Source organism: Protopterus annectens, chromosome 11.part0, assembly GCF_019279795.1.
Source record: "Protopterus annectens isolate FY-2018-M chromosome 11.part0, PAN1.0, whole genome shotgun sequence".
In the NCBI taxonomy this organism is placed as follows: Eukaryota; Metazoa; Chordata; order Ceratodontiformes; family Protopteridae; genus Protopterus; species Protopterus annectens.
In genome coordinates, this window is record NC_056745.1 from 1,286,232,163 (window position 1) to 1,286,253,348 (window position 21,186).

Sequence of the window (21,186 nt, forward strand, 5' to 3'; positions counted from 1 at the left end):
TTGACCATTATAATTGTTGTTGTCACTATTATTATTTTAATTGATTACAATTAGACATTTGGTGTGCACCATGAATATGTTAGCTATGATAACTGGTTACTGAAACAATCAGTGGACAAAATTAACAAAATTCAGATGTTATTTGATCACTGTTCAACAGACATTAGCCTGACTTTGTAGGGCTATACAATGCTTGTGTGAGACAAGTTGAAATATATTAAAGTAGCAATTTGTTAACATTTGACGTACATACAGTCAGTACAAGATGTGGATATTTTATCTCTTCTTCTTCTTCACAGGCAAAGTAGGAATACACTATCAGAATGGAGATTTTGACAGGAACAGAGAGTGAACCAAGGCAATTAAAATAATATTTTTATTTTTATGAACATAGTGAAGACAGCCAAGGTTTTGACTTTCTGAGTGCTACTTTATGTCACATCTTTAGTGCAAATTGTATTTATTTCAGAACAAAGCATGCATATTTTCTTTTTCTTGCATGACATCATAAATATAATTGAAGCAGTCTGAAATTTTTATTATACCTGGTTTCTACTGGAAGAGAGAGCATTATATGACTTATCATCACTTTGAAAAAGAAACTACTATCTGGAATAAATGGGTGTCAGTTTGCCATTGCATCAGAGCTGCAATTCATATGCATTCATGAAAGGACACAATATCTTAGCTGATCTCCAATAGACAGTACTTCTATTTCTGCTGATCACTTTGCTATACAGATTACATTTTTTCAGGCTGAAGTAGAACAGACAAAGCCTTCAGCTTTGTTTTCATTTTCCTCCTTAGCAACAATTGTGAGGTCAGAATTATTTTAGGTTGAAGTTTATGGATTCTGGGGTCAAAATGTGCCAGATAACAGTCTTTCCTTTGCTGGCAACATATTTCCTCACTGATTATCTACCCTAACTGTTGACCATTTTACTGAGGACACCTTGGTGATGATGTAATGTTTTGGAAGATCCACTATTATGAAAAAAGCACACATTTCTTGACTAACACATTGGAGGCAATTATTAGTAATGAATATATCCAAATTCCATTTTGAGAAAAACATATTCTAAAGTGCTATAGAAGATGATGAAGAGGAATATTTTACATTGATGAAATCAGGGTACTTACAATAGTAATCACTGCATATCAGAAGATGCCTGTCCTTAAAATGAAATATAGCTCAAGAATTCTTAATCCACAGTCTTTGTGGAATTTTGTGAGTTATCATTGCATCTTTGATGTTGCTTTTATGATATATGTTACATGCTTGACAGACTTTTTTGCTTTGTTTTTACCATCTGTTCATTCTCTTTGACATTTTTAGACAAAGCATTGTTACATTTAGTCTCTCTTTGCACTTAACAGCTCCCAAGTATACTTCATATATTGTTTGTAATGTGAAATTATGAAACTGGCTTGGCAGAATCACAGTACTAGATTTGATCCGCAGCCACGCAAGTCATGATGCATGTTTTCCCTTTGTTTCTCTGTGGTGCTCCCACCTCCCAAAATTTGTTGCATGTTTCCATCTCAAAGTTGATTAATATGTCAACAAACATTCATCAAAATCTGAATGAAGTTTTGGACTTCAGCAAAGACAAGGTATTGCCTATCAGCAGAAGTGTTTTGCTGCCACTGTAGTGCTCTTGATAGGAGACCATGGATCTTGAAATGTGGCCTGTGTCAGGACTAGTCACTTGATAACATGAAATTTGTCTCTATATGATTAGGTCATGTTGACTAATGTCACCAAAAATAGTGATGGGTGTTTGCTGGTGATAAGTGTTTTGAGAACCTGGCCTACGCTTACCTATGACGATTGCTAATGTTGGAAGGGGTCTATATTTCTCTATTGACCAGTGTGTACATGCCATAAAACTCAGCAGTCCTGGGTCAATAAGCTAATGGTTGCCCATGTCCAATTCCTCAGTCTGGGTTATGTAGAATAGCTCTGCTGAGGGAAATGTGGATGTAAAGTCACTGAGCCTGTTAAAATGAACTAAGTATTGGTACACTGAACGTAGGTTCATTGACAATATGCATCTTGGCAATGGCTGACAATAACAGATAAGGAAGAGACGGAATAGTTTGTGCATCCAGGTGACAAGGTGGAAAGATATTGCAGCAAAGCCATATGGTTTGAGTCAAAGGATACTAGTGCAGGGAGAAGAGAATAGAAATGGTATGGGGATTGTGGTTTGTGAGACATTTCAGAAGACAGTTAGGGATCTCATTATTAGATAAGGATCATGCCAATTAGACTCCAGTGTAAAGATAAGGTAGTATTCATAATCTCAGCCTATGTCCAATGGCAGGATTATGATGATAAAGAAAAGAGTGCATTCAGACAGCAGTCATAGACCTACTACAAAAATCAGTGCATCATGAAATGCTGCTGATAGTGGGGGACCTGAAAGTTCATATCAAGAAAGACAGAACAGGAAATGAGGACAGCCTGGGTCCATATTATTGTGGCAACAGGAATAAAGAGGGAGAGGCCATTCTATACTTCACATGACAAATGGATTGATGGTGACAACATGTGGTTCAGCCAGAGAGATATTACATACAAGAGTGGTCAACATGCAACTCAGTTGTTTAATCAGAAATTGCAAAGACACCCCCTTTTAAACATTCAGAACACAGCATAAACCATTGGTGGTCAAAATCAACTGTAAGCAGTGGTCAGAGAAAGCACTAATATTTACAGAGACTAAGCTAAGACTTGTAATTTCACTGAAGGGAAATCACAACAGTTCCTGAAAATACTCAGGGCTCAAGCATCTCAGGAAAAAAGTAGTAAATACTTGGTGCTAAAGTAGAATGGTAAAATCTCAAAACACTGAGTCTGAAGACTATCAAAATGATGTGCGGTCAAGAAAGGAATGAAAAGAGGTACACAAACAATGCTGGTGGTGGAATGCAGAAGACCAGGAGGTTATCAAAGAAAGAAGGATTGAAGGAATAAGTGAAAGACAGAAAATATGGAACAGGCTAAAAGAAAATACTTGTTTGCTAACAACGAGGCTAAGTGAGCAATCCCAGTCACAATAAACAAGCCATCAGAAGGACTCTAGCAACTTCTGAAAAGCAATTCAACATTTGTCACAAAGAAACTCTTATCAGTCTGCAAGTCAAGACAGGAAGATAAAGAAGTTATTTATCAGACAATATTCATAAGGAATGTAAACAAAAAATTCCACTCGCCAATCCAAAAGACGTGAAAGGCAGGTGAAAGGGGTAATTCCAGCAGCTTGTGGATAAATAAAACCCCACAAAAGCTTTCAGCCCACCATAGAATAAGTATGAACAATTATAAGAAAAAAATGTTCTCAGGGAAATTGGCCTGCACAGATGATGTCACTGCAGATATGTTCAATATCTTGGGCGAGTTAGGAGAGAAATGTTCCTGAGATTACTCATAGTGGTATGGAGAGAAAGATGTACCCCAAACGAATGAAGAAGCAGAAGCACTCTAATGCCAGTGTAACAGAACAAAGGGGAGAGTCACAACTGCGGGCAATACAGAGGTGTCAGACTCCTTTCATGCTGCATGAAGGGTGAATGATAAATTAAAATTCAGAGTGGTAGAAAGGGGGGTACAAGATGAGCAGTCTTGATTCAGATCAGGATGAAGTGCAACTAACCCACTGTTTTCAGTTAGACAGACAGTGGTGAGACAGACAGTGGAGATGAGGAAATAATGTAAATGAGCATTTCTAGACTTGCAGGAAGTATATGACAAAGTCTCGAGAGAGATGGTTTGGTCGTTTCTGCAATGGTACAAAGTCCTAGAAGCATTGTAAAATTACTGCAGTCTGTCACAAGACCCAGCAGTGTAGGTATGAATACAGATTGGACTCACAGAAGAGTTTGCATTGGGAGTGGATGTGCATTAGTGTTTAGATCTGAGCACATCGTTCTTCAGACTGGTGATAGACTAGGGCAGAAGAGACAGATCAACAAAGCTGCTGTATGCAAATGATGTGATATTATAAGCAGGCTCTGAACAGAACAGAAACTTAAGCAAATGATAGGGAAATGCAATTCAAAACTGAAGGCACATGGGAGGAGACTTAGTACAGATGGCAGTAAATTGGGGCAGATCAGAAGAATCTGAAAACTCCCAAACCAAAGTGTAAAACAGTCATGTGGGCAATCAATATCATTAAGAAAACAAAGCTAGGGTCTTCACTGCGTAATGCATAGGATAGATGCAAATGACCTGTAAGCACATACCAGCCTTTACTGGTGCATTCAGGAAAATAATGTCTAGTTGTAGTACTAAAGCATAATAAATTGTTTGGTCACACCTTATAGACACATAGTTTAAGAACAAACCTGATGTGTGACATTAAAGTGTCTGCAAAACATCCTACATAACATGCAAACCAAATAGTAAAAAGGTCACACAGACTGGGATAGACAGGAAAAGCAGTGGAACAGGTCTTCACATATCTGGCAGAAGTGGTTGTGGAGAAGGGAAGACTGAATGTGGAGGTCAAAGCTAGGTGTGTCAAGGGTAGCCTGTGGCAGAAGATTGCCATGTAAGCTGAAAAGCAAGTTGTGCAAAACAGAAGTTCGGTCAATAATTCTATAAGATATAGAGAGTCAAGCAGTGAAGACAGAACAGATGAGCAAGCCAGAGGACCTGGAGATGGATAGTAGGATGCACAATGTGGGACAGATGAAAAACTGACAACATCAAAGTAAAAGCCAAAATAGCTCCCATTGTAGAAGAGGTTAAAGATAACAGATTACAGTACTTCAGGCACATATGCTAGAAAGCAGAAGATGATTTGGTGTAGAAGATTTGAGAGAGACAGGAAGAAAGTAAGAGTAAATGAGGATAGCCAAGAAATGGATGGATTTTGTGAGAGAAGACCTGTCACAGTGATGCATGACTGCTGAAGAAGAGATGAAAGTGATACTGAATTGAGAGATGTGGCAAAAGTTGATGCAACACCCCATCCCCATATAGAAAATGGAGAAAGGGGATGATGATGAAATGATGTTGTTGGCTTGGCGCAATCACCCTACTTGATTTGATTATCAGCCACTTGAAACATCAATTTTGATGATAGGTGCAGTGAACTTAAATTAGTAATGGAACTCTTTCTGTCATTTATACTTCCTGACAGTACCATATCTTTCACAAGTTGCAGCTCTAAATCATTTTCTATAAGGTGTATAATTTGTGATATATTTATCTACAGATGGCTTGATGGTGACATGTGGTTCAGCTGCACCAGCCCCACCCCCTGCTACTTAAATATATCAACTCCAAGATTGCACTTAGTGTAGTGAAGTCAATCTTGGAGTTGATATATTTAAGTAGCAGGGGTGTGGGGGGCTTGCCCCCCTGCTTATACTTGATGGAAAGTAATAAGATTTTTCTTGTTTAAACTCAGTATATGTCTGATGTGTGTTTTCAATGTTTTGAGTTTCAAGGTTTTGAATTTTCAATTTTATGAACTTTCCAGATTTTAGTTTCAGTGTTTTGATATTTCTATGTTCTGAAGTGAATCCATATATATGTATATATATATATATATATATATATATATATATATATATATATATATATATATATATATATATATGTATACTAAATCTGAGATCACACTGCAGAGGGGAAAGACAAATTCCTGCTGTACCATGATCACACACCGAAGGTTCCCATTTACTCCTATATCTCAACATTTCCAAAGTCAGCATTTGTGTTTCAACCTTATGCAACTCAACATTTTAAGTTGTTAAGCTTTTGACATGTATCATGTGAACTACAGTTTATGTAACATCCTGTGTCATTATAAAAGATTAAATGTTTAATAAATGGCATATTACTTCTAGGTTGACAATAACTACTCTCTAACAGATACTGCTATATATTTCTATTAAAGATAATTTTTCTTTCCAAAAGTTGTAATATTAGGAGATATCAACATCAGCTGTGTAAGTGATGCTTTAAAAAAATCAAAAATCCCTCTATAGACCTATTTGGGTCCAATCAGTTGATTGGCATACTGACCAACCAGAAAAAAATTAAAACAATGCTTCTCTCCCAATTGGCATCCTAGCTAATAAATTAAGTGACCAGCACCCTACATATATGAAAAGAGGCATCACAAAATCCATCAAAGCTAATTCCTTCAGCATAGTAAGAAATTACATTTTAATAGTGACAGAAGTTCTTCCTTCAATAATGCAAACTGTCCTCCCTTTAAACCTCCACCTCCACCCCAACCCCAGATGTGGCTATGCTGTATTTCAATAACAAATGTCTCAACATGTTTAATGCCCAAGCTCAAGTAATGAGAAGAAGACTTAAAGCTAAACTTGCCACGTGATTAACATCATCATGACGGTAAGGGACAAACTGTAGAAAGTGTGGCTCACTGATAAACCCAATAAAACTCTTTAAAACCTCAGCTAGCTGACAATCTTAACAAAAAAAAAAAGAAAAAAAAACTAGGTGGTATAGCTAGTGCTCAGAGTACTGGCAACATGATCTTTTGGCTACAGAACTAATTAATTAGCAAAGTACTTACTAATAACACTGAATTAAATACATTTCCTTTAATAGTGAGGGGATATGACAGCTGAGGGATAATGTTTGATTCTTAGAAGCAACCACTGCCAATGATGCTAATGATATTGAAAAAGCTGAAACTGTACTTTTAGAATATCAGTACATGCTGGGGTGCATATTCAACAAACTGAACAATCTAGACAATTGGATGAGATGGAATAATTTAAGATTAGTATGCCTTTAGGAGAGCCCTATTAAAATGGACTTCAGACAAATATCACAGAATGAAATGTCAAAAACTTAGGGTATTCCTATTTTCTGTTATGATGAAATATGCACACAAAGCAGTTAGACCACCACCAGGACCTGACTAGCCATCATGGATGGTCATTATATGGATGCTTAATTATGTAGAGAAGGAAAATATATATATCTTGCCAAAAAAAGGAGAGAATGTATCACTTCTGGCCAAAAAGTTCATTTGTTTAGGATTACTCCAGGAAAGTAACTTCAAAGAAGATGTCCATCTGCAGGTATATGTTCTTTATGTTATAATCTAGCCTATCTCTTTTATTAAAGTATCTGGCAATATTGCAATGGTGTTATTTTGAAATGCCAAGGGAAGCATGGACATTTTGTCTGACCAAGAATCAATTAGAGAGTGTCTCTAATTTATCATTGCTGATGATGGTGTGGCAGATGTAAGGCAACTCTCACTACTCTACCTGGGGACCAAATTAGGCAAAATTATGTATAACAGAGAGTAAATATCCTGCTGTATCTCCTATCAATGCAGTAATGTTTAGTAGTGGACATAAGACATAGGGAACAGTAGCCTATAGCAGCCATGGTCAACCCCGATGAAAGACTATAAGTAGGTATTTCATTCTGAGAGTAGCAGCATGTTTAAAACCTTAACACACTAGAATCCATCAACACAGCCAGGGGTGGAAGTAAGAGACTCTTGTCAGGAAGAAACGGCACAGGAATTTAACACACAGAAATAAAGAATTCATGTGTTAGTGTTTATCAATTTTTTTCAAAACTTACAGAGAAGAAACTTTTTTTTGTATGTTGAAAGCAGGGGAAGAATAAACAGCATAAAGATATAAACTGATGCATTACAGTATACATGATTCTTTTATAATTCTCCCAATTTATCTTTTAGGACTGGAGAAAAAGTAATTAGATGATCTTTCTGGTACTGTGGGTTATTCATTCTAGTATATGTTTATTGTTGGCTATTGTGAGCCTTTTTATTAAACAGTTAGTCAACATATTCTTGAACTTTTGTTGCTTACTGTTGTAGTCTAGCATTTACCAACTGTTGTCATTCCATATGTGCTACATTACTATTGGTGCTATGGGATTTAATACTGCTATAAAATAAAGCATACATTCAAATTGTCTAATGAAATTTAAGTCTGGTATAGTGTTTATACAAAAGGTAAAAGTAACTAGATGTCACAGCAAATATTACTGTGTTGTATGGTCAGTTAGCAACAAGCTTAACTAATTTCTCAAAAAAAGGACAGGCATATGTAATAATCCAAATATTCAGCAGTCTGGGGAGGAAGTAGTCAAAGATAATGAAGGGAGATAGGTTATTAACAGTGAGACTGAAGATTGCAAATTGTCCTTTAGTGTTAGATTGTTATATATGAACCTAGTGTGAATGCCCCAGAATTTTTCTCAAAAATGTTTCCTCATTTACAGAAAATGGGAACAGGTCATGCTCTAATCCTGCTAGGTGGGGATTTCAATGTAGTTATGGATTCAGTTTTAAATAAGATGGACCTTCACTGTGGCACCATATTAAAGCAAAGTAGATACATATATGAGTCTCATAACATGGGATTCTGTATTGTGGGTTGTCTTCTTAATGGGATATCATCCATTTACAGATTTGTTACTGTTAATTGTGCCACTGCTAGTGGATTAGATTACTGGTTAGCTTCTACAAGACTGGTGGTTTATTTAAAGACTAGTAATACTCTGCCCTGCATTTCTTCAATTTACCAGGTGGTGATGTTAATTTTAAAATTTATAGCCTCCCTAAATAATTAGGTAAATAGTGGGTGCTAGATCTTCTTGTACTCTAAGACCCTGACTTGATTTACATTTGTTAGAAAAGACATTGAAAAATTTAAACAACTGAACCACATTCATTGTATGCATGAATATGCATGATGCCAGGCACTGAAATTAGATACAAGAGATATTTTAACAATGGCCAACACTAGATGTTTAAATAAGATGGATTTTAAGATAAGTTACGTATAAACCTTGTTGCAGAAATACTGATCAGAGTGTCAGAAGACTTAGTTTAACCCCAAGGAGAACACAAGGGAATATAGGAAATCTATCTCAGGTCTGATAAGGTCAATAAAGGAGAAATCTATAATTTATCTGAGAAAGGCAGTGCCACAAATCAGAGAAGTATAAAGTAAACCTGTTAAAATTTCAGCATATTGATTAAAACAGAGGAAATCTAGAACATTATCCCAGGCCATAAGCAAAGAAGGTAGGATGATAACTGATCCCATAGAAACTGCTAAAGCATTTAGAGAGTATTAATGGGATCTTTATTCTGTTATTTTCCTGAGAAGAGTGCCAAAGAGTTGCCAACGTGGTTAGAAAGACCTTCTATATAGCCCACCTTATCACGAAAGGGTTCACATCTAGATCAAGAGAGGTCATTGTGCCCCTCTACTCATCACTTATCAGGCCCATAATTGAGTACAATGCCCCGTTTGGGATGTACCTTACCTGACACCTTCAGCAACTGGAAATACCACAAAAGTATCTCACCAAGAGGATCAAGGGGCTCAAACAGATGCCCTATGCAGTTTGGCTAAAGAAACTCTAGCTCTAGTCAGTTGTGTGCCGCCTACTCAGAGGCGATCTGTGTCTGACGTATAAAGCCATGTCCAACCCAGAATTAATGGACATGCTTCACCTCAGGAAATCCAAATCCCTTAGAGCTACACGCTCCAGGGACTTGAACCTCAGCACAGAAATAAATAGGACATGCTGGAGGGACAGATTCATATCCCAGAGGCTCCCCTCACTCTGGAACAAAAATCCCAATCCATGTTAGGCAAAGCCCCTCACTGACCCTCTTCAAGAGAAATCTTGATGAGTGCATGGGAGATCGTAAGTTTACTCCTGGGATCTCTTCTGTGTCCCTGTTTGACAGAGGTACAGTAAACTAACCTTAAAAGGCCTACCTTCTGTGACCTACTATACAGAGGCACAGTCAACTAATATAAAAGGGTGGTGGAAGCCAAACACACTCTGGCTAGGCTTATAAATGCCCTAGGGCAGATAGCCTAGTATCAACCTATGAACCTATGAACCTATGAAGAGGAAGCACAGAAGTTGTCAGTTTTAGTGATGAAAGGCCTGTTTTTTGGTTTTAAGGGGGCACTCAGTCCTCCTAAATATTTAGGTATACTACTTTATACTAATGCAGACAATATGAGGATGATGAACTTCTCTGAGAAGAGCATTTGTGGATATTCTGAGTCCATCTGTAGCCACTGGGAGGAGGGGGGCACATTTTATGAATGTTAATGTGTTCACCCTTCCTAAAGTGTTAACTTAAAAAGGGGGTGACCTTGCATTATGGCAAAGTTAGAATTACAGATTCTATGGAGTCTTTACCCCCTCAATCTATTTTGGTTTAGTTTGGGACTATCTGGACATATTGAATATCAATGTATACTAACAGTTACATTTGAAATGATCAAAGCTGTCAGGAAAGAGATAGCAGAGCCATACAAGCTTGCAGAAAACTTATAATTTGAAAAGATTGTATACAAAAGGGTATTCTTATCTGTAAGAATCTCATTCAGAAGATTGTTCAGTAATTAACATGTGTATAATCGGATTCTTTAAGGCAAAGTTATGAAGTTCAGTTATGGAATAATGATCATTGGGAGCCTTTGTAGCTTAGGCATGGGGCGATCCTCCCAGACTTGATTCAGACTTTAAAACAATACCCATGAAGGATGGAAGATATACTGTATAAAAGACAGAAAAACATGTTCAAATTGATTTATTTGTTTATTTGCTTTTTCTGCTGGGCAATACTCTGGAGGCAGGAATCCGTATTAAAAAATTAACTCTTTCCAGAAAGTAAGTTGAGGCAGGAGCTTGTTTCACCATCAACATAGGTTGTGTATAGAGGCAATTGGATGTGAGATACATGTAGGATATATGGATTTGTTTACAGTACAGTTAGTGTGAGGTGCAACAGCTATAATCCCAATATGAAGCAGACATTTTGGCAATATATTTATATTCAAGCTTTATGGTTTGATGTTTTCAATGTATTAGCATATTCAGGATTAGAAAGTAACTGGATGACTTTCTCCTCTACTGAATTTTGCAATTTAAAATGTGGATACAAGATTGTTGCAGTTCACTTACCAGTACTAGCAAAGAAATATAGAGCTTTTCTTTAGAACTCTCGTAACTGCTTTTGTATTAAAGCATTGAAAAAAATTCTATAAGAAATATGCTGGTTATATTTTGGATGATATTAGTATAATATGGAAGTCATCATGGTTGAATATAGTTATGCTACTACACAGTTAATAAACAAGGGGAAAAGTATGGTTATTTATTTATTTGTTTGCAGTTTGTTTGCCAGGATAGTCCATTGGGCCATGAAGAGCCCGTTTTCAATGGAGTCCTGGGAGAAAAGCTCCAGAATAGTACAGAAAATCAAAGTAAATACAGACAGTAAAAAATACATAATAGTAATATACAGAATGCAAAAATACATACGTAATAGTACATAGAATCAAAGTAAATACAGACAGTAAAAATTCATAATAGTAATACACAGAGTGCAAAAAATGCATGCATAATAGTAATACAGAGGATTTTTTTTTTTATCATTGTACTCAGTTTTAATTCCATATTGACAGTAAGCAATATCGTTTTGTGAGCTCTGAGCTCTATTACAAGCAATGTTTGCTTTCTTGTTAATAATGTTTGCTCTTTGTAATGAAGTCATACTTTTGTAACACTGTTAGTAGAATTCAAACACAAAGACTATTACTATAATTTGCAACATATCCCTCAAAATAACCCCAAGCATTTCTGTTCCAGCTTAAATCATCTCCTCAAGGCAGGTAAAACCACTCAGCCTAATTTATCTCCAGGCTTCAAAAACACAATTGTTGAAAACTTCAATAAATATTCCATCTTTGCTGTAATTTCCTTAACCCCACCAATGAAAACTATTATCAATATCATCCCTTCAAAATAATTTTAACCCACTTTTCAATCTACAGCTCCCACCTTATTCATCAAAAACTGCTCTCCAGTCTTAAGCCTACTGCACTGTCAGCAGATTATCTTCCTACAGAGTACATCAAAATAGCCACAGACACCCTAGTAGGTCCTGTGTCCATAGTAATAAATTATTCTATTAAGGAACTACATGTACTTTCAATATGGAAGCAAACATATACAATCCCTTTACACAAAGGAGGTATCTTGGTAGATCTACCAACTATCCCAGAGTCATCCTTCCCAAAATATCCAAAATTATTGCACTGGCAGGTGCTTAGGATACAAAGAAGATTACAAATGCTAAGGCATATAATCAGAACAGGCTTCAATACTCAGGCAGATTCAGTGAGTTACCAATTTTCATTTATTATACTCCAAATATGTTTATAGGTTTATAGTTATAAAGGAAATTAAAATATCACAAAATATCTATTTATGTGCATGTCATAGAAAGGGTGTTCACTATTAACTGACAATATCTACTTTGCCCCTGTTCCTTTTACACTTAACATCATAAAAACCATAAGATGAGTAAAAATATAGCTATGTGCCAGTCAAAGCCATATGTATCACGGAATGCCATTTTCTACAGTGTCAAAATTAGATTATTATACCAGAATGCACCCAGAGGTACTGTACAACATAATCAAAGTAAGCAATGCTAAACATACAGAGTCTGACTAATACTATACAAAATATTTTTTTCCTGGGGAATACCTGTAAATATTACTAAAGATGAGAGGTTTGGGTGGTGATGCATGCTATTAATATAACAGTTATTTTGAGGTTGTAGCCTTCCTCATGTATACAAAAGTAATGATGCTAAAATTATAGAAAAAAGGCCTTTGATTTATTTCAGGAAATATTGTGAGATGATTAGTAAAAACAATAAATATTTAAAGATGCATGACTTTCATCAGTAAGCAAAAGAATGTAAAATCAGTTTTCTGCTGAAAGACCCTATCCAAGCTATGTAGCAGTACATTGAACTTCTGAACCATGATCATGGATAAGTGTTCTATAGTAGAGGATCAAAAATATACAACTGATACAGCAATACTGTTTAGTTATGGATTATTTATGTTTGTTAACCTTGATGGTCTATTGTTTCCAAAGGTTCTTTCTGATGTTCTGCCTGGGGAGGTTAGGTGTAATAAACCAAACACTTGTTATTGTAGCATACAATCTAATATACTGTTACAGGTAGAATTTTACATTTGATAGGACAGTATTTGGAGTACAACACCATTATGGATTAGAAATTATTACTGCATATGTTAAGGGTGGGGTTAGGGGAAAGGAATGGGGATATCTAAAAGTGAGAAAGATAATAAGGTAGATCATTGGAGGAAGAGCCATAGCTCCCTTATTAAGCACCTATTGCCATTCCAAAGTCTAGCCCTCTCAACTCTAAGTTGAGGAGCAAAATAAATAAATAAATAAATAAATGCATAAATAAAAAGTATGTTCAATTTCCAAACATAGCCATGGCTGTCATTAGTCAGATCCATATATCTATTCTTTCTTTCACAGTAAACGCTCCTCAAGTGGACGACCAGAATGAAGGGCTTCTTAGGCTTCTTTTAAAAAATGTAGCAGACTCCTTATTACATTTGTAAAAAACAGTTTATATAAATTATACTAATTTACACCACTGACATAGCACATGCTGCAAAAGCTGCAAAAGCATTTTGGTAATGGCATTCAGAACTGCCGGTACACAAATAAATATTGGCACTTTACTACCATGAAATCGGCTACTGCCACTCATCTCCCCTAACACTGTGCCCAGTATGGCTGCCCCTTAGCCTCATCCTAGCTATGCTTCTGATGGGAGGGAGGAGATTCAGGATGGTAGGGAAAAGACTAGGAGGCTTGGCTTGATGTGATGTTGAATATAACACATAGCTATTGGAAAACCACATGTAGATTTAAGCAGTAAACACACACACACACACATACACACACCACACACATTTAAAGCAATAAACCAGCACTCCAGTGCTATAAAACTGAATGTGCAGTTATGTAAGTTGACCTTACCATAACTGCAGCAATGATCAATATGAAGAACATAGTACATTGTGAAGCTAAACTTATCATAACAATAGATGTCTAAATGATGGGTACTATCCTGCCAAACATATAACAGCCAGCCAATTTACAAGCTTCAAGGTACTTTCCATACACCCAAACTGTCAAACAGATTGAATTGAGCTAATTAAATGACAAGTTTTGGCATGAAGCCCTTCACAGCTTTTCTGCCAGTAGAGAGAGGGAGGATGAGCCCTAAAAGGACAAGGCTATAAATAACAAAAACTAAATGTCCACAACCTGGCATAAAAACACACCAAAAACAAGGGGGAAAGAGGGAGGGAGGGATGGGCTGCACAGAGTTGTCATATATTTTATTCATCATGGGGAGAGTGTTGGTAGGTGCTACATATTATTTGTGTATGTATATTATGACTAAAATGTGTGTGTGTGTGTGTGTGTGTGTGTGTGTGTGTGTGTGTGTGTGTGTGTGTCTGTGTCTGTGTTTTTGTGTGAATATATATATATATATATATATATATCTATATATATATATATATATATATATATATATTTTATATACATATATATATATATATATATATATATATATATATATGTGTGTGTGTGTGTGTGTGTGTGTGTGTGTGTGTGTGTATCTATAGCTATATATAGATATATAGAGAGATAAATCTATCTATATAAAAATATATATCTATAGATCAAACTCTCTCTCTCTTATATATATATATATATATATATATATATATATATATATATATATATGGATCTACTACTATTCACTGAAAACACAATTCACAGAAACACATTTCACCGAAAGTTGTAGATGGCATTTTCCCCACTGTAGTGCAACCCTGGAGTTAGTATATATAGTAAGAGGGGGTGTAGGCATGCATAGATACATGTAATTGCAATATATTAATGTTCTCTGACAATAATATATACATGAAATATGTGGGGGGGCTATGGCCCCTACAGCCCCCCTTACTGTATATACTAACTCCAGGGTCACACTTCGGTGGGGTAAAGGCCATCTACAACATTCGGTGAAATGTGTTTCGGTGAATTGTGTTTTCGTGAAATGAGCTTTCTATAAAAAGTGCACTCTAATTTGATTTTATATATATATATATATATATATATATATATATATATATATATATATATATATATATATATATACACACATACATACATATATATTTAGATATAGCTATAGATACATATGGGTTCCCTTTAAAAGATTGATTCTTCAGAAAGTTGAACTGCATATGGTCAGGACCATATGTCTGACTTTTTGTAAAGTTATAGCATTTGTATGGAGATCAAGGTAGAGCAGGGATCCACGAATTTACCCTTTTCCCCACTGTATGTAGTATGATCACGGAAATGGTACATATAATTTGCAGAGGATGTTGAGAGGTACAGCCCTCAGCTTGGGGGTGTAGGCAGGCTTGCCTCCCTGTAAAAACGTAGATTTTTATGCTTTTGTTGTTTTCAGATTTCCAGAAAATTGAACATATGGTCTCAACCGGGTCTATATTAGATGAACAAAAGTTCATCTTAGCGAACGCTCACAAGAGCGAAAATCCAGGAACTCAAAACTGCAACACCCTCCACTAACTATATATTCCAACTCCAAGATCGCAGTTCAGTGAGGAAATATTCCCATCTTCACTGTACCGTGATCTCACAATTGCGGTTTCGAGTTCTGCAATTTTCGCTCATGTGAACATTCGCTAAGATGAATTTTCGGTCATCTAATGTAGACCCGTCTCAACCATATGAAATCTGACTTTCCTACGTGTTGATCTTGTGATATAGCTCTATATTTATGTGTGTGTGCGTGTTTGTGAGTAAATGTGTGTGTACACATATACTTTGATAGATATATAGATATAGCTTTCCGATATCAGACAGTATTATTGCTATGCATGGTCCATTATTTAAAGTAAGAAAAAATCCAAATGCATGTTAATGACACTGCATATATTATAAAGCATCAGAGATAACTGAACTTCTGCAGCAAAGGTGGGTAGCTGGCCGGCAGACAAACATATGCAAATTGGCTAGAATTCCCATATGCACAATGCAGTGATAAAATATGCAAGTGTATGACATATAGTCCTGAAGGTGTAAATGTCAAATGCAGTCAACAATAACCACGCTAACTCATAACATTGATGGCAGCATGCAGAGAATGGCATTGTATAGTTATTGTTGTTCTTCTTAATGACTTAAAAAATATTTGGTCTAACATTGGAGAAGGGTATCAAAGTCTGTAAATGTCTATGTGCCATAAATTGAAATCAAACATTTAAAATGGCTGAGCGGATAATTGCCAAATGCAGTCAATAACAGCAGCATAGGTTGTCACATATCTGCTGATTTAAATACACAAGGATATACTCTGCATGAAACATCATATTATACACAAACATAAGCATAAAACATGTTATTGTTATTTATGCATTATAGAATAACACTGGAAGAGTACTAGAAAATGTAGAGCTCTACAATATTTACTGAACTCAGGAACTGACTTAGCTGACTTACATATCCCAGAGTTAAACAATGTTAGTCCTCCTCCTTGCTAGATTTACAAACTATTGATATATTTGCATTATAGTACAGGAGATTTGTGTCTTCCAGTAATAATCACTGGACAAATCTTCTCAAGCTTCAGTATAATGAAATGGACCTTCCATTTCCAAAATGGGTAGATATCACAGAGTTTAAGCAGGCAGGGCATTATTGCCTCCTGGTTCCACCAAATAAGGGTCCACAAATCACCTTTTAATGGTGATGCACTCACCATTATGATGAATGCTACTCAATCAAGAAAGGTAGCAAATATACATCAGTCTTTTGAGGGCTTGAACTGTGAACCTTGTTATATAAGAACATACCATCTTGCACATAAACATTTTTACGTGATAGCGTTACTGGTGCCACTGTACAGTCATCATGATTGCATGACAGTGTCCTTGTTTATGTGTACTAACATAGACTCATGTGTCATATGTGTAGCTCCTTAAAAAAACAATATACTCTCTGTTTCAAAAATCAAGAATATTGAGTGAGCTGCAGCATCTAATAACAAAATGCTGTAGAAATCATCAGCTTATCTGTTATATGAAACTGGCAATAGTTTCAAGAAAATACATTCAACAAGGTAAAAAAAATAAATAAATATTCCATTATAGGCTGTCTAGTTTAAAACAACAAATATTTATTAAAGTATTTTGACAATTTTACAAAGGAACATAAAACTGTACACCCAAAGTGGTTAACAGATTCATTGCAAATTAACCATAAGAAGCATGAACGGATACTTTCCAAAATATATATTGGGCCTTAACATTTTGGAATAGCAATTATCACAATGTTTGCAGCTGCAAAAATGTTTCTTAAATGTAATATAAACACAATAAATCACTACAGATATTTAATTCTGTTGGAAGCAAAGTTTATATTTGCTATTGCCTTCGGTTTTGTGCAGTGATTAGTGATGCAGAATTTAACCAAGATAGAAATCAAAACAGTAAAACAGAATGTCCAACAGTAAAGCTAAAATATGTATTCTGCAAAATTGTTCAAGTTGTCATATTGCATAATATAAAGTTTCATCAGTTTACTATTAATACATTTCTCAATATTTTTAAAATAAGGCGGAAGCAAAACATATATAAATCATCTGTCCCAAAAAATGTGTACCTGCAAGAATTACCCAGGAAGCATATCCTCATTGTGGGGGTAGAATATGTATTATGCTAATCTATGTTCTGGGTAAAGAAATTAATCAGTAAATATGAAGTAATCCCATGAATAAATCCAATGTCTTCAATAGCACCTTTATCTCAAGTAATTCATCACATTTGTACCACATTAGTGAATAAAAATTAGTTTGATATGATATTTTAAAGTAATATACATGTCTTAGACAGATAAATATTCCTCTTTTCCAGATAATTTATAAGCAGTATTTTTGTCTTGCAGAAACCATCAAAATGATTTCAGGTTTACAGATAAGTAAGGTAGTTAAATTGAAATAGCACTACCACAAACTGGTAGCACACATTCGTACAAAAGATTCATCCCTATGCATCACACAAACTGATTATATGAAACATTACAGTTTTCATGACTTTCATGTTGGTTAAAGTGTAAGTAGCTAAACTTTTCTAGAGGAAAAACAGATCCCCCACTGTTCACAAAGCAGAACAAAAGACCAATATAATCTGAATAAGTTACAGAGAAAATTATAATCTGAAGATTTGTTTTCTGAATTACAATATTAAGGCCACAGTTCATTATTAAAATTGCTGAAAAACTTCATTTGTCTTGCAAAAATCAAACATATTATGATTCCCTTAGGCATCCCAAACATTAAAGCTTCAAGAAGTAAGAAAGGCATGACTTGAGGAAGTGTCAACATGACTACAGAAAACTGTTGGGCTTCTTTTATGTACTTCTTCAAAGGCAAGGATATTTCTAGTAAATAATAAATAAAATGAATACATTTAACACTATAACATTTTGAAGTATAGAAAATGCAATTGTGTAGTTTTGTTTCAGTACCATAGACAATACTCCAAAGATTTATAATTTGTAAATTATTAAAACTACACTTTGAAAATTAAACTTTAATGCACCCTGTGATATACAACATATATTCTCAGTGAGAGGTATTCAATAACTCTGTATATAACCAGTCTGACAAGCCTTAGTTGTGTATGCAGTGATAGTGAGAAAATTAAAAGAACTTAATATAAACTTTTAAGAGATTATAAAAACTGTTGTATAATTAATATATTCTGACTTGTAGATCATTTTTATAGCATAGCTTAACTGGCATGCAATATATTTTACTAGATATCTGATATATCACAAAGTCTTAGAAATACTCAGTACTTATTTATATTCATATACAATTTCCCAAACAAAAAAATGAATGAAATTATAAATGAAGTAAACAGACATAATTAAACATCAATTTTTTTTGTATCAAATTACTAATAAGTTGTTATTAGTTTATGTATAAAATCCTCAACATGCATGTTTCTATTTTTAGTGAGATATTTCTTTAAATGCAATATAAGCACCATTTATCAATGTTCACACTGTACTGTAATCAAGTTCATTGAAAGAAAACAGCATTAGCATATAACTTCCTCTTCAGGTCTGACAGGTGCTTTTCCTATATGCATTTGCAAAACTCACCTAATCTAAGACTGTAGTTACATACTTTTAAAACTAAATACATAATCAAGTCATCATAATTCCTTTGAGAGTGGAACAGAATGCTAGTCATCCTGACAAATATTGTAAAGAAAAATGGCAGGTTTCTTTATTTCCAGTTATTTGATTTTTTTCTAGATAATTCTATAGTTTCCTGCTTGTCTGAACTGTAGATCAAAGATGATGTAGAAATATAACTGGAAGTGACTAGCATTGTGTTTGCTATCAGAATTGCACATAGGCAAGAAGGTTGCATTCAACCTGTCAGATAGTAGGAGTTGGCATATATTGTACAAAACTGATTATATTTCTTATGTACATGCTTAAACTTTGACTGTTTTGTTATCACTTAATTTAGCAGCTATTATAATAAAATACAACTGTGTGTACTTATTTTATAGTAAATAACTTCCAACTCTCCTTAACCAATACCCATACAGTTAATACATTCTTCAACCAAGTCTAACAACATTTGCCTAAAGCACATGCCAGAAATCCTTACACCAAATTGAAAGAATAGTGACTGGTTTACAAGCTAGCTATATAGTTAAATTATTAAAATACAAGTTAGCACTAAACAGCCTCATAGGAAGGATCAAGACGTCAGTTTTTAACACCAGAACATTACTCAGTTAAGAAATAAGACTGTATTGGAGAAATTTAAGGGAAAATCATTGTATTAAGTAACACAAAGACATATTTTAAAAATTTACACTTGGCAGAACTTTAGCTACTAAGAGTGTCCCAAGAAATACAATATATTTAATGAACTAAGCCTAAAGAAGTATAGATGTCTAAATTTTCTCATAGTGAATATTGTACTGGCTATCTTTAAAGGTCCTAATACAAGCACTCCATTTCCAAGTGTTCAGTTATCACTGCATTCAAGCCAGGGACTTGAGTGTCTTGTAGCTTGGGTAGGCTTTTGGCTTGTTCTTGAACTCAAATATGAGTTTTTGGGCATCACCTTACCCAAACACATTATTCAAGTTCATGTCAGGTTAGTGCATTAATCTTGGGGAGTGAGTGTAGATTAGGGCAAAGATCATGAAGGAGATTTATGTTTGGGAGTAGGAGGGTAGTTATAGGTTTAGGGAGTGAGAGAAGAATTTTGGGTTAGAGACATGGAAGGAAGTTTAGAGTTAGAGAGTGGGAGGGGAGTTTTAGAGTTAGGGAACAGAAAGAGAGTTTTTTGGGTTAGGGAGGGCATTGGAGTTTTAGAGTAAGGAAGAGAGGACTCTTGGGTAAGAACTGGGTGGGAACTTAAGGGTTTGATTTAGTGAACTGGAAGGGCTATACAGTTTTATATAGATACTAGCAGAGCTATGTAATTATGGGAGATCAGGCTAGTCAGAGTTAAAACAGTTGCTTTTTTGGGCAAGTATTAGAGAGCAATTATGCTCTGAGCTACTAATGAGAGAGCACTTGTAGTAGAACCACCTATGCAGCTATATAGCCAAGATGTTTAGTAATACCAATGATACAATATACTTTTTTTCTAAGCATTCCCTTTTATAAGCAAATACTTACAAAAAAGCTGTGCCACTTCACAGATATGCTCAGTCAGTATCACTGCTAATTAATAAAACATTTCAAAGGGAACAGCAGCAGAAAACCTATGTCATGTTTTTATAATGCATGGACACTATGGCATATGCTTTGCCATTGGGGTTTTACTCATTTCTCTTTTCAGTTGGGCTTATCTCTGTACTTTCACAATATCTAGTCATGTGTCTTGCTTCTTCTCCATAATAGTGGCCTATCTTCCACCTTGAAACTTTGCAATTTGAGTAAGTCCATTATCTTAGCAATATCAGAGATGGTATTATTCATAAAGTAAATTTTGCAATTATTCCTTGCATTGTGTTGTGAGGAGTGTTAATGCCTCCTTTCAGCTTTATTACATAAACCTTTAAAGTAGATATTGGCCCAGTGTGATAAACCCATAAACTTAATGATAAGAGCATGTGCATGATGTACAGTGGTGAGCAAGCCTATTGGTACTAATTAAATAGCTCTGCAGATCACACCCAGCACAA